At 36.9% G+C, this 14,814-nt stretch overlaps 1 protein-coding gene across 4 annotated transcripts in view; it reads right to left on the reverse strand.

The window, feature by feature from the left end:
• ROBO2 (roundabout guidance receptor 2) overlaps positions 1–14,814 on the reverse strand; it is an 865,191-nt gene that overhangs the window by 484,664 nt on the left and 365,713 nt on the right. The gene's annotated exons all lie outside the window — the stretch shown is intronic.

Consider the following 14,814-nt stretch of genomic DNA (forward strand, 5'->3'; position numbering starts at 1 on the left):
TTGTACATTTACCCTTACGGTTCTGAAATATCACTTGGTAAGTTCATTGTTACAAATAGAGTTTTATATCCCTACTGATGGCAAAACAAGAGGAAAGATAACCTACATGACAGTCAGAAACTGTGGGATATAGGAAACGACCAGGCAGTGCATTTGGAGGGCAGTGAACTGCCAAGCATCACACCAGGAATCATGATATGCTCAACAGGGTGCAAAATAATTTGTGATAATCTCTCTAGGAAGGATATTATGCACATCATGTGTTATTATTTATTGTCTTCTGGACAGCAGAGGCTGATTCAAGGCCATCAGAAGAACATTTACCTGAGAACGGTGAAGTAAAAATTTGAAGTAAAACTGGCATAAAAACATTGGCAGTCAGATTAAAATAAAGCACATTCTCCACAAAAGGCATTCAGTTATCCTGAAATACAACCTCAGCTTCAGAGATCTCATCAGATTTATTCTTTGCTTGATTTCTTCCACCTCTAAATCAAAAGTTGTAGTACTGACATTTTTAGAGTGCAGCAGCTCAGGTGTGGCCACAAATCCACATTTAGTTACTTGGTGAAAAATAACTCAATTGGGAGTGGTGGTGTAGTCATCCAAAAGTCCTTTTTCCTTCCACACCTTACATTAAAGATGACTTCTTGATTTTTAATGATCAAATCTTCATATTAAATTATGCTTCATTTCTTTGGGTCAAAGTCATCAATGACAAATGCAAGAGCCAATACAGAATAAAACTAGATCTTCAGTGGCCAGAGGGAATTTAACTTAGGAAACATGATTAACCTTCTTTTTCTCACTTACTCTTCAGACCAAAATTAGTCATTTTCTAGATTCAATTTAAAATTTACAGTGTTTTTAAGGTTTTGGTTTGTGGGTTTTTTGCAGATGTTTTTTTAAGTGTTTTTGTTGATGATGGTTGATTGTGGGTTTTTTTTTTTTTTAAGTCATTCATTGTTCACAGTCCCTAAAGGTCAGAATTCATAAAGTAGGAGACCACAAAAGTTAATCAAAGACACAGTCTCTAAAACTATGGGAAAGAACCAGCAAAAGAGCTGGACTAGAAACACATTTCTTTCATGCTTCAAGATCTAGCCAGTATAGCCAGTATTTTATGTATGGTTTATAGTTCATACACTTGCCTATGCCAACATCAAAAGGGCCATTTCTGATTCAAAGAACACTGAGGTAAAGTCTAAAGAACAAAGTTTCAAAGCAGTTAGCTCCTGCTGCATGGTCATCAGCATAAAAGTAAAAGGAATTTAAAAAAGAAAGAAAAGAAAAAATACAGATAAAGTATTCTTAATGCATCCAGGGTCAAAAGGAAGTGCTTATTCACATAACACGTAATTAAATTGTGGAACTCATGGCCACAGGATGTTGCGAAGGCCAAAAGGATAAACGAGTTAAAAAAATAATTAGGCAAATGATTAGAAAAAAAATCCATTAAGGGCCATTAAGCACAAAGATGTGCATGCAGCCTCTGGCTCAGAAAATCTCAGTGCCACAGATTGTCTGAAAATGAGAGAATATACCAAGAAAACACTCAGTGTTTAGCCTTCTATGAAACTCTTTTCCTAAGCACTTTGCTGACTACTCCCCAAGGAGGACAGTGACGGTATAACTTAACTAGTACAGCTGTTCTTATATCATGATGCACTAGCTGGGTATGTATAGCATCTAAATAACTCCAGTAGCAAAAAATGTCCTCCCACATGCTAAATTTTTAGTTCCTGAATACTATTACCTTTTTTTATAATTTTACAGGGCAAGACTTATGACTTATTTTCAGTGTGCAAATTGCATGTAAGAATATTAAAGAAAATGTAGTTCATGTAGACAGGGAAGAAGTTAATTGCACAATGATACAGATGTTGCTACAAAATTAGATATTCTGCACCCAACATAACTCACAATTTCTGTCAGAATGACAGTAAGAAGTCAGTGTAACAGATTTCTACTATAGATGCATACTCTTTATATCTGTATGTGTGTCAGTATGACTGCATGTGCAGAGAGAGAAAGGGATTTATGTACATATATATACATACATAAAACATAAAAATCTTGGCAATAACATATGAAAATATCTTTTGTTTGGAATGAAAAATCTTTTTTAGCATCCCATAATCATACTGCACATTAACTGAGTATGCAAATGTCAGTGGCCAGATTGTTGAGGTATATTGTATTTAGATTGCAATTAACTCCCTATCATCATTTCTACTCCGAAAAGCCAGCTCTGTGAGGTGTTGTGTGCTTTTTTGTTCTGAGCCAAGGAACATCAGGAAAGGATTCTGGGTACTTGGATTATTCAGTTTTCTTCTCAGCATCTTTAACTGTGTACTTTCAAAGGCAGAAGCCTGACTGTGTAATCTAACCTGATATTTCCATCCTTCCATTATCCGTTCAGTGAAGATTTACATCTCTTACTGCCCGCCACACATCTACATTAATGTAACCATCCCTCCTTGCTCACAGTCCTGCTGATTACAGAGCTTCCATTTGCTCTTCTATTATTAAAATTTTAGTCTGTGGTTCAGTGGATATTCAGGTTGGAGCCCCACTTTGCAATGCACTGTGAAATCATGGCTGCTCCCTGAGAGTGCTTACGTTTGACAAAACGTGACAGATGGATCAGGCAGGCATATGAGAAGTGAGGCTGGTAGGGAAAAAGGCTAATGGAGTGTCTGCAGTTGTTAAATGAACCAAATACTCTGCTCTGAACTTCGATGGCAGTGTATAAGCAAACCTGAATATTTTAAGTGGTAGGAATCTAGTCAAGGACTGCACCATACCAACCTGCTTAACACTATTTGGTTTTTTTTATTTTGGTAGTTCTTGGGATAGACTTAAGCTGGGTTGCACACATTAGGTCCTCCAGTTTTTACTGGAAGAAAATGCACAGAAATTAAAATAATGCTACTAAGGAGCAACAGTGTTTCTACCCTAATCATCCATAAAAGCTTTGGGGCAATCATGCTTGGATCACACTTAAAAGAGGATGAATCCTTCTGCACTGAAAATCCACATCTCCAGTTTAAAAACCAAACCTGCTATTGGTAGTGAATGCCATCACCACCACTCCTACATGAGGACAGCTTCTGCATTGCTAAGCATCTTCAAATGGACCCCAAATTCTGTCATGTTGCATTTCACAGATGATAAATTCACTTACATAAGACAATAAATCTGTAGTAATTTGGTTAGCCTTATTAGCAGCTACTGATTAAAATGAAAAAACCCCAAACCAACCCACAAACAATTCAAAGCACTCAAAATCAGAGGGATTTGTTCTTCTCCTGAGATTTTACATCTGTAACTTATCTTACTGTTGAATGATAAACATACTCTGAGTGTGGGAACGGAGATAGCATGTTTTCAATTAATTCCATATAAATTATAATATTAAATTAATCTTAATTTTTGGCACCAAAGATAGATGGAAATTATATTAAACAGTTTATTGTTGACTTTGTTTTTCCCTTACAACTCAGCAACACTAGAGATGAAGCTGTAATCACAGCTGGTGGCCTGTTTAGCAACCCAACAAAAAGGGAGGACGTAGATGCACTAACTTTGCTCACTTCTTTCAAGATCATGTTAATCTCACAATCCTCACTGCCTCTCAGCAGACTGCACATGGAATAAAAATAAACTCAAAAAATTTTCAAACCAGTACTCAAGCTTCAAAAATCTTAAATGCCTGAACCAGGTATCTCTTTTTCACTAACAGATATTAACTATTTATCAAGTGTTGGCATCAGAGATAAGCAAAATAGCAAACAAGTTTTCTATTATGAAAACATAAACCCATATGAAATTAACATAATTTTCATACGAAGAAAAATAATTAAAAGATATTGAAACATTTTCAGTTGCCATACAGCCACACAAAGTTGCTAAAAAACATCCTTGAAGTAAACCAGTTCCAAAATTTTTGAGAACTAGAGATGCAAATCTAAAGCTTACTCCATTTTAGCATAGGATTCTTTGGAGTGCCAACATTTCAGTGACACAGGTAATTCTCATTTAACGTGTTTCAAAAAATTTATAAATTTTAACTCAATACTTGCTTTCAATGTATAAATATTACACCTCAATTTCTGAGTTTTTCACAACTTAAATTTTACCACCTCTTTCATAATTAAACCTCATTAAAATATAGCTTGAATTTCATAGGAGAGCTTGTTTCTTTTAAAAATTTATCTTGAGTATAAACCCTTACATTTACATTTTAATATGGGGTTTTTTGAGTTGCCTAGTACTATCTTCGAGTGCACCAAAACATTTTTAAGCATATTGGTTTTCAGTTTAGTTTTAGTTGAATAAAAATCTAGGGCAAAACATGGTTGTGTTAACTCTAGTGGAACTATTCACTCGAAAGCAGAGAAATTGCAGGCAGTCAGAGCATGCTCAAATAAAAAAGTAATATAGTTTTTAATTTCATTAATTCTCTTGAGGACAGAGCATTTAAATGACCTAGATAGACTAGAAATGGAGGTCTAAAATATTTTATTGATTTACTTGTATTTATAGATCAATTGTATACAAGTTCTTTGTTCAGTGATTGCTTCACTGAAACAAGTAAATGTTGGGGTTTTTAGACCTGGGTTCCCATCTTCAAATTAAATTGAATACACATTTAATTATTCGTATCTCCTAAAATACTTTTTTGATTTGCAGATACAACTGGATTTTAAATCTGAATCGTTTCAGGTACATCAGTTGAGGAATGTAGGTGACTAAAGGAGTGTTTGGTACAAAGTACCTGCTAACCACAGAAGGCTTTAGCTCAGATTTTGTAGGGAAATCTATGATTCTTATGTGACCTCTTAATAAGCTGAGAGGTAAAAGTGAGAAGGATGTTTTAACACCCCAGCTTCATTCAAGAACTGTGGAAAACCAGCAGCATGTTTCAAATTCATCACAGTGTAACAGAAATTAGTGGTGAAACACACAGGTGACTCCATTGTCTCATGATTTCTCCTCTAAGATTCAACTCCCATTTTACACACAATTTGTACTCTTTGCCTACTCTAGCTCTTATGGAGTTTTATGGAAACTTTAAATATATAGGAATGTAGGGTCAAACTTTCAACTTAAAATGAACCTTCTCATAAAACTCTCAGTAATTTGTAATTTGCCTCAATATGAATCAAAAAGTTTTGTTTTGGAAGTTTGTTTGTGTCCATGCATATCATTCAAACAAGGAACGTAATCACAGACCACCAACTATTTATCAAGGTTCCAGCTTTTTTGTACGTCAATAATAAACCACACCATGAAAGTCTCAAAACTCAGGCAAAGCCAAAGATGTGGTGTGTGGTTTATTCATAAATCAGAAATAGAGTCCAGGTTCATAAAGCTTTTGCAAAATTTGGGCCAAGTTTTGGGTGAATTCTGGAAAATTACAGTTTTTAATGAAAAATACATGCAAATAATGTTTTTGACATTCTCGTCTTTTGGACACTTTTAAAATGCTACCCTTAAAATAAAATTCAAGGAGATCACAATAAAATGAAACACTTACTGAACATATTAAATTAATTTGGAAATAGATATTTATAGACATGCTTGGCAAATTCTCTGCATACTGTTTCAAGAGTGAAATGTGTAAAAGATTGAGGTTTTTTTCAGTACAAAGCCTAATAATAATAATAATAATAATAATGTTTAAAAAAGAGAAAAAACATTTTTAGTTTTTTTTATTTGTATTATAAATAATGAAATTGTTGCAATTGGATGGGAATAGACTATTATTAAAAATATTTTGGACATTTTAAATATTCTTGCATGGACCAGGAGTTTTCCTAAAGGGACTAGAAAAAGCATTCTTGCAGCTGAACCTATATGGGAATCTCTTTTCTCAGAAAAAGAATTAGGTTTTGAAATTTTTATAGGTCCACCTGGGGGTGAAATTTAGAACCATGAAACCTAACGTTGATGTACTTCCATTCAAGCAGAGAAACAGCTTGGGTATGGGCCTTCCACCCTCAGGAAAATGCTGTGTTGCTGATTATATCTTTGTCTCAGTGTTTTAGAGGGAAACTTTTCCACTTAAAATTTCTTGCATCTGATAAGCTCCCATTAAAACCAAAGGGATGGCAATATAATAATCATTGAAAAGATTGAATCACTGAAAAGATAGCTAAGCATAGCTGTGCAATGGATAATGGCAGCACATTGTTAGCCACTAAAATGTAAATCCAAAGCTCAAGTACTTATTACTTGAAAATCTTACTGACTTCAAACAATTGAAACAAGTAAAAAACCCTAAATAAACTCAGCACCTCAAATTACTTCAGATTAAGTAACAGTAATATTTTCCAGTAATAGTGCTGATAACTGAATACTCTCATAAGTTCTCCACAGTAGGTAGTAAGAAATGTACATGTACTTTAAGAGAGGAATAGTCTTGAATTTCTTTATACCAACTTTCTCACAAAAAAAAAAAAAAAAGCTATTTCATTTGCCAGTGCATTTGTACTTGTCTTGTACCTCCTTATATTAGATGATTATATATGTACGTGGGCCTGAATATGTTGTTTGCTTTCACTTCTATGCAGCTCACACAAAGAGTGGCACTGCTGATACTCAATGAACCAGCCACTAAATTTGTCCTCCACAATGAGTCTGAGATCAATAACTAATTTTGAAAACTGATTAGTTTGCAGCAGGGAAGTAGACACAGTCCAAATCTTGCCAGAGGATATAATCAGCCAGTAAATAGCAATATTAGTACTGTAGGTAATAGGCTGGGAACAGCAGAGGGAAGGAGTCTGGCCCAACTCTCAAAAATAAAGGGCTTGACATGAAGGCCAATTCAAATTTTTTTTTTTTTTTTTAAGTCACATGACTTAAACTGAACTCTATTTTTTTTCTTCTTTTGGTGCTGGACTAAAGCTTATTTTTATCACATTCCCTGCCTGGAGACTAAAAAGTGTTTGTAATGCATCCTAATAAAGCTTGCAAGTGCAGCCTTGGGTGATTATTAAAGAGCTACAGACATTTTTACAGATCTTTGCTGGTTGTGAACTCCAGATGTTTCCAACATGAAAAATGTTATGTTCTAACAGTTAATGTTGTATCACCAGCCATTCAGAAGATGTATCTTCTTATTATAGCTGGAATGTTGCTATGGTGATAATTGTAAAACTGTGACCTAGAAGGAAGAAAACAAATGTATTTGGCACAAAAGAGGATAGGTAGTGTATCAATTAGGCCAATGAATGGGAAGATAACAAAAAGGTGGTAGGAAATTAAAAAATTATGCACAAATCTTGGATACCATATGATGTACTGTATAATTAGCACTTTTATTTTCATGTGGAATGCATCCTCAGTTACCTTTGGGGACAGACAACACCCTGTCTACATGCAAAATTACAGTGCTTTACCTTTTCCACAAAGCCCATCCATAAAAAGCATCCCTATGAAAGACTTGCTCACATAAGGCTTTTTGTAATTAATTAATGTTTTGTATCTCGTGTTTTGGTAGTAAAGACAGAAGTAGACCGTGTCAGCAGATACAATTAACTGTAGGTTTTGAGCTTTCAAACCTCAAGGATCAGAACAGAAACAGACTTCATGGAAGCCTGGCCATGGATTATTTGGGGAACAGTCTATGCTTAGGATCACCACAATTCTGCATTTCTGCTGAATCTATCAGGGGTAAATCAGCTCAGGGGAGTCATGCACTCCCTGGGGCTCACATCACAGAAGGACCCAAGTCCTCTGCCACCTCTCTGCTCATCACCCTGAGCTAGTTTCCCTCTGTCTGCTCATCCATTTCATTATTTGCTCGATAGGAGCCCTTTTTACAAAGAGCTTTTTCAGATCAATGGATGAAACATGCTCTTAATTTCTAAGCTCATAAGCAGACGCATATGTGGAAAAACAGCGGCTCCCATTATGGGGGTAATGATCAAATATCCCATCTTCAGTCAACTGCTATTGCTGCTGCAAACTGCAAATGTTTTCCAGCTCACAAGCAAAGAAAATTTCTGGTATGTGCTAAAGACATCACCATTACCATTCATCCCAATCAGCCTGATTAGACTAAAAACAAACAACAGGAAACCATCTATCTGTGTGCACATCAGCCCTGTTCCAGGAGTCCTTGTCACTGAAACAGAGAGTGAAGCCCTGCCACTTGTTCCTAAATGTATATCGTCCATAGTTCTTTCTGACACATCAGGAAAGGAAGGAAACAGAGTAGATTACATTTCTTATTAAATTTATGTGTTATAACAGTGTGCAATGTGCTTGGAAATAAATCACAGAACAAAGGACAAAATTACAGATTGGACTGGCACACTGTAAATCTCTTGAAGTTTTCAGATGGAAACTGAATGTCTTTCTGCAAGTTATGCATCAGTCAAAACACTGTTGAGATAAAGGCTTTCAAATGATATTTTCAAGCCATATTAGTCGTCCTGTAGCTCTGCACTTCACTCAGACTGGAAAGTAGCCAACAAGCATGGCTTGAAATCTGTTAGTTTATGTCTTGAGGGATTTTTTCCAGCTGTATTAAAGAATTAAGACCGAGCTCCCCAACCCTCTCTGCACTGCCTGCATGCTGATCTGGAGCAGGAAAAGAAACAGAGGCATGGTGAGGTAAAGGGATTAATCCAAGGTCAGATTGAAAGTTAAACGTAGGATTTAGACATAGATGCTTGCTGCTTGATTATGTTGAAGTCAGAGAAAACAGTGAAGCACTTTTATTTTAACTTCAAAGAAATACAACTGTTTTGCACATGGAAGTGCAACAGCATGGTATTGGGGAAGGTTTTACATCAAGGCAAACCACAAATGTGACTCAGACCAGAAAAATCTCACATTAAAGTTCTCCTAAACTTTGTTTCTCCACACATATATACCTGGTTAAATAGACTTTGAGTGAGGAATAAAAAAATATATGGGAAAGAAATAGAAAACTCTAGCTGAAAAGGTAAAAATAAACAGAACAAAATCAAGCATGGCTGGAACAAACAGAAGCTTACATGGCCTAACAATTTGAATAAGACTGTAGTTTTCCCCTTTGTATCTTTTTTTCCTCCTCTATACTAGCTGAGCCAGGGCTAGTGACAGGCACAAAGAGAAACTGTATGAGGGAGACAAAGGTCAAGATAATGGTATTACTGTGCCGGTGCAAAGAACGCTTTGCTAGACGGCAAAAACTAAAGGTCACTTATAAATGTGTTTTTCATTTTCTCTGTGGAAAAGCTAGAGAAATGTAAAGGATCCTCTGGAACTATAAGCCAAGAAGATTAGTTTGATTTTTTCATGATAATGAAGAACTACCCAAGAATATTCTTGTTTGGCTGTATCAGACCAAAACATTCTAGCATTTTAAAACCAAAACAACCACACAGCAAAAAATTTATCTTCAAGCAGTCCCTGATGGAACAAAGGCAAACCTCTTCAATATATATATTCAATATATATATATATATATTCAAACCTACTTGCCTTGCTCCTCTTGGTCTCTCTCTTTGATGCCTCCCCTCATAGGTGTCTGAAAGTACCCTGTGCTGTCTTTACACCTGCACCTAATGACCAGCCGTTATCTTCTGCACCTGATCCTGCTGAGAGAGCAGGGGTGAAACAACTCTCATATGGGTAACTAGCCAGAGACTAAAACTCACAGAATTAAGAGTTTATCAGATAAATCTGCAGAAATTAGAGTGAGTTGTGAGAACTAGCATAAGCTAGCATGCAATGGATTCTTCCTTTAGGTATTGTTCTTTGTGGTAAATGCAATGCAAAAGAACCCTACTGCCATTCTTCAATTTCATTAGATGGAAAATCCCCTTTAATACTCTTTTTGACATCCTTAAATTCCCAATCAGGCCACCCTTAACAGATGCCTCAGTGATAGTTTTCTAGACCACCAAGGGAAAAAAAAAACAAAACAAGCAACAAAAATACCCAAGAAAACAATGCATTACCAGGACAGTGCACTAAAACTCTTAGGTTTGTGGAAGGCGGTGGTGAGGACCTGCTGTAAGCCAATATCCTAACCTTATCTGGTTTTGTGATGTCCAAGGAGAGCAGTGAGTTCTAGCTGTGTCTGAGGAGAAATGAGTGATTTACCAACTAACAAAGGGAAGAATAAAAAGATAGACAATAAGAACCTGTTTCAAGACTGCCTTCACTTCCCTTTTGAAATATTTGGTATTTGCTATATCATGGAATAGCAAATGTACCACTGGGGTGCTATAACCAGATGTGCTGGCCATGTATTGTTTCACATTGTCCAGACTGAGGAAATACCTTCACTGTCATGCAACAAGATTTTACTACATTAAAATAATTTCTATAGTTATGATGAAAGCATGCAGATTGAATGACTTTATTGCTATAAATTTTGCCCCTCAGCAAAGGGTTTGTCTAGGAAAATTCAGCCTCCCAGCCTCACAAGTCTATTCCTTGCTTTTCTGGTCTGGCAACTCCCTTTCTTCCTCTTTTCCTTCCAGTGCCTCTGGATATTTACCATACATGACAAAGTGACAGTCCAATCAATAGTTGGGTCACAGATTTGCTTCTCAGGCCCCTTCAAGTCACTGGCTATGACTCAGCAATAGCTTTTTTAAATTTTTTTGTAAAGGAGCATTCCTTGGGAGACTCCAGACCAGAATCTAGGAAAAACCTGAGCTTCTTAGGGTGTGTTTTACTCCAGCAGACCCTTAAACATTTGCATGCAAGAGGGAAAAGGGCTTGAGAATAAGAACCATGTACCCAGGCAGCCTACAGGGACTGATGCTCCTCAGAGCGTGTATGCAGCAAGCAGCAAAAACGTGCCTCAGTGTATCAAACATTCAGTGAGACTCCTGAATAGAAATTATTCATGTCATGATTATGGTGAAACAGAGCAGGAAGAAAAAGAAGCAGGATTAAATAGGAAAGAAGGAGAAAAAACGGCACAGAGTGAGGAAAAGCAGAGGAGAAAAAAGAATTGTCAAGCACCCGACCTACCTAAGTGTAGGAGAAAGTGTAAGAGAAAAATCTTGTCATGCTGTGGTTAAAACAAAATATAAAAGGGAAATGTGATGCTTAAACATGCACTAATCTCCTTTAATCCAGTATATAGGAAACAGTCAACCAATTAATGTGCACTGAAATACTCTACCTATTTTACACTTGAGAAAGCAGAAACAGTGGGCTTATATAACTTGTCCAGGTCACATATTAAGTCAGCAGTGATCCAGACGTGGCTCTCTGACCTGCCTCCCTGAAATATTTCTTCTCCAGGGGAAGTAAACGACATGTTTTTACTCCAACTTTTCCACTACACGCAGCACTTAGGGGCCTGTAAGGAACCATAAATCTCAGCAGTTCCTCGTTTAAAGTTTGCTTGCAACAAGATTAAACCAGTTTGCAAATAAAGCAGCTGCCCTCGGTTTCATGGTCAGGAAAGCCCCACCACATCTCACTTTTTCTGTGGTTTGACATCCAGTGCACGCTGCTTCAGGTCTTTGGCACTGAAGAACATGAGCAAAGGCTGAAGTGAAAGCATTTCCCAGCCTTACCTTTGGAACAAGCTATATGCAGCACAAAACTTTTACAATTAATAGAGGCAAACATAGTATCGAATGCCCAATAAGCACACAATTAGCTTCCTTCCAGGGTCCATCCACTCATTCTTTGATTTTTATCAGTTAATTAAATGGCTTGTCAGAAGAGTGTAAGGTAGTCAATCCACATATGTATTGTGTGTTACATACTTCCAGAAATTACTGATGCACAGTCGAGGCAGGATTGACAGTTATTATTAAACATCAGCTGGCAGAGGCAAATTGCACCCATTTGAGTCAGCTAGTAATGACCTGTAAAATTGGTAAAAACAGTAGGAGGAAAACAATTTGCCACCACACAAATTAAAATAGTGAATGTCCTGGTTTAGGAACACTGGGTTGCATTTGCTGAAGAACTCAGCAGAGAAACAAAACCTTGTGATCGCTGACAGAGAACACTTTAGTATGTATGAGGTCTATGATGTATGGCATATGATATAAGGTATAGAAATCCTTACTACCTGGAAACTGAGGGTAGACTTTGCAGCTAGGACTTGGAAATGAGCTAAATGTAAGTTCCAGTGAGTTCTTTATGTCACATTACATACTTTACACAGAACAAACTAACCACAACAAAGGAGCAATCCTATATTTGACCTTCTTGCCCCCAAATGTCAATGTTTCACAGAAAATTTATATTCCATCTGACAGAACTGGGTAACCTTGACCCAGAGGAATAAGAGATATTGGATTAGGTAGGCATGTGAGCACAGACTTTCTGCTTTCTTTGAGAGCTTACAAATGACTGAAGGAGAAAAGTGATTTTCTGAAGCTGCACAGTCAGATTCTTTCACTTGCTAAGGCTGCTTCATGCTAATGTCAATGAGCAGCACACCCTGTGCACAAGGATTCTATGGTTTCCTTAAGTTTTCCATAATGCCTTTTCCTGCCAGCGAAACCAGATCCTGCAGTGTTTGGTCTTGAGTGAATTATTTGACCATGATTTGTGTGCAACTTAAACACAGACTGAAAACTACACACAACACTGGAATTGTGGATGGCCCAGGGATTAAGCCAGCGGACTCAGCCTACTGGATATTTTGGCATGCAGTGGGGATGCAGATGTGCTGCTGGGCACTGCAATGATATGAATGAACTTTATTCTGTGAAGGTGTGCATTTTAACTGCATAAGTGTGTCCCAACCCCAAACTGAAGGTGAGGACAAGTATGTCAAAACTGTCAGCATAGTTTATTACTGTACCGTTCCTAAGGTTTTCCAAAGGGACAAGGGACTTAAACAACACAATAATAGCAACAAATTGGTAAAGTCCTTTTACAAACCAGTATGGTTTTTTAAAAAAACCCTAACCCTGCATGCTGCACTTTTATAGAAAGTTCTTTGCTCCTTTTTTTCAGAATATATGAGTTTTTGGTAAAGCCAGGAAGCTTGATGCTTGCTGACAGACATGGCAGTAAGCAATAGTGAGAATTAAAAGGACAAGAAGATTGACATTTCTAAGTGTAAACACAGATGTTTTCCAACCAAAGAGTGGTGCTTCTTGCTGGAGGTGCTGATAAAGCTTCTGCCACATACAGAGATGAGTGGTGTGCAAGGTCAACTCGAGATAAAGAGGTTGCAACATTGTGCAGTGGGATCCCCTGCATTTGGACCCTGTGGCAGCAAAGTGAAGCTTTGCATACAGACCTTGCTGACTTCCTGGTGACTAAGTAGCAGAAAATAGCATTAATAAGTTATTGACAGACTATGTAAAAAAAAAAAAAAAAAGGCAAAAAAAAGCAGCCTAAAGCCATGCTTAAAATTTACATTTAAGTTTCTGCCTCTGTTGAGAACAGTTTGGATACAGGATTTTCTCTTTAGTGTAGAGTAGCAGTAGGAAAACTTTACCATTACTTTGCTCTTCTGGTCTTTGTATAGACATATTTAAAAAAAAAGTGAGAAAACTTTCTGACAAATCTGTAGTTGTGTCAGTGAACTAAAACCAACCTAATCTATAGGAGAAACTGGTATTTGCTATCCTTTTTATACACCAGTCCATAGGTAATTGGGATACATCTACTTCAGTCACCAGCTGCTATGCTAAAACCAAATCACCGCTTCTTGAACTTGCAAGGTGTAGTAAAAGGAGGCAGGAAGACATGACCTCTGCTACAACCCTACACTAAAAGGGCCTCGTAGATGAGGCCCCTTCTGGCCACCAACTCACACCTGGGAATTAAGGGCCTGCATGGATGAGCAGCACCTACTCAGAAATAAGTCTTCTGTAGCAGGGAGCAAGAAAGTTTAGGTGACTGGCCATGGCCACTGCTGTGGAATCTACTTTGCACCTGGAAGACACGTTTTTCTTGGGGATTTAACCAGGGCACACCTTCAGATTCTTTCCCTTAAATGACCAGAATGCAGCCCTATAGCAAACTCGAAAATGTATGGTGGATGCAAATAATAACTTCCTCCAGGAAAAAACCAGAAACATTTTAAGTTTGGGATGGGTGCAGACCTTAGTTAGAGTTTGAAAATTAAATACTATATATTGTTATAGTTGTTATATACTATATAGTATAGTTATAACATGGGTCTTTTTTATGTAAATTTCCATTTGCTCCACTATCCAAAACTTTCATATTTTTGAGGATTATTGAATCAATTTACATGTAAACAGACACATGCTATACAAAACACTTACAATTACAAAAGTGGACTGTGGAGTTATATAGAAAAGTTTAAAATTAGTCTTAAGGATCTTAACAATAACTCATGGTTTCACTCTAAATGTTTTCTTTACAGTGGCAATCCTTTTTTATGAAAAAAGCAAACCCAAACCATACCAAAGAAACCAAACCAACCAACCAAAACAAACCAGCCTACCTTCCTCTGAAATCACATTTGATTCATGCATCAGCTTATCTAAGTTACAGAGCTTCTGGTCTTCCACCTACTAATTCCTGAATAGTGTGGCTTTCCTTGTGAGGTTTTAAGTAATAGTATGCTCTGTTATAAGCAGAATGTGTGCAAGATTTGCATAATGATAATAGGAGTAGAAAAGTCATGATTTCTGCTCCCTGGTGGTTTTTTGTTTCCCTCACCATCTGATTTTGAATTGCATCCATTTCAGCATAAGCACATTTTTTGTTGTTTTCAGATTTTTAGACAAATTTCAAGGCTGAATATCCATTGCAGTCCCACAGCAGTTAGCCGTTATCTACCTAGGTCAATTTCTTTTTGAAAACTTAGAATTTAGACTCAAATATCCACAAAATACGTGTTTC

This window comes from Motacilla alba, chromosome 1, assembly GCF_015832195.1.
Source record: "Motacilla alba alba isolate MOTALB_02 chromosome 1, Motacilla_alba_V1.0_pri, whole genome shotgun sequence".
NCBI classification, from domain to species: Eukaryota; Metazoa; Chordata; class Aves; order Passeriformes; family Motacillidae; genus Motacilla; species Motacilla alba.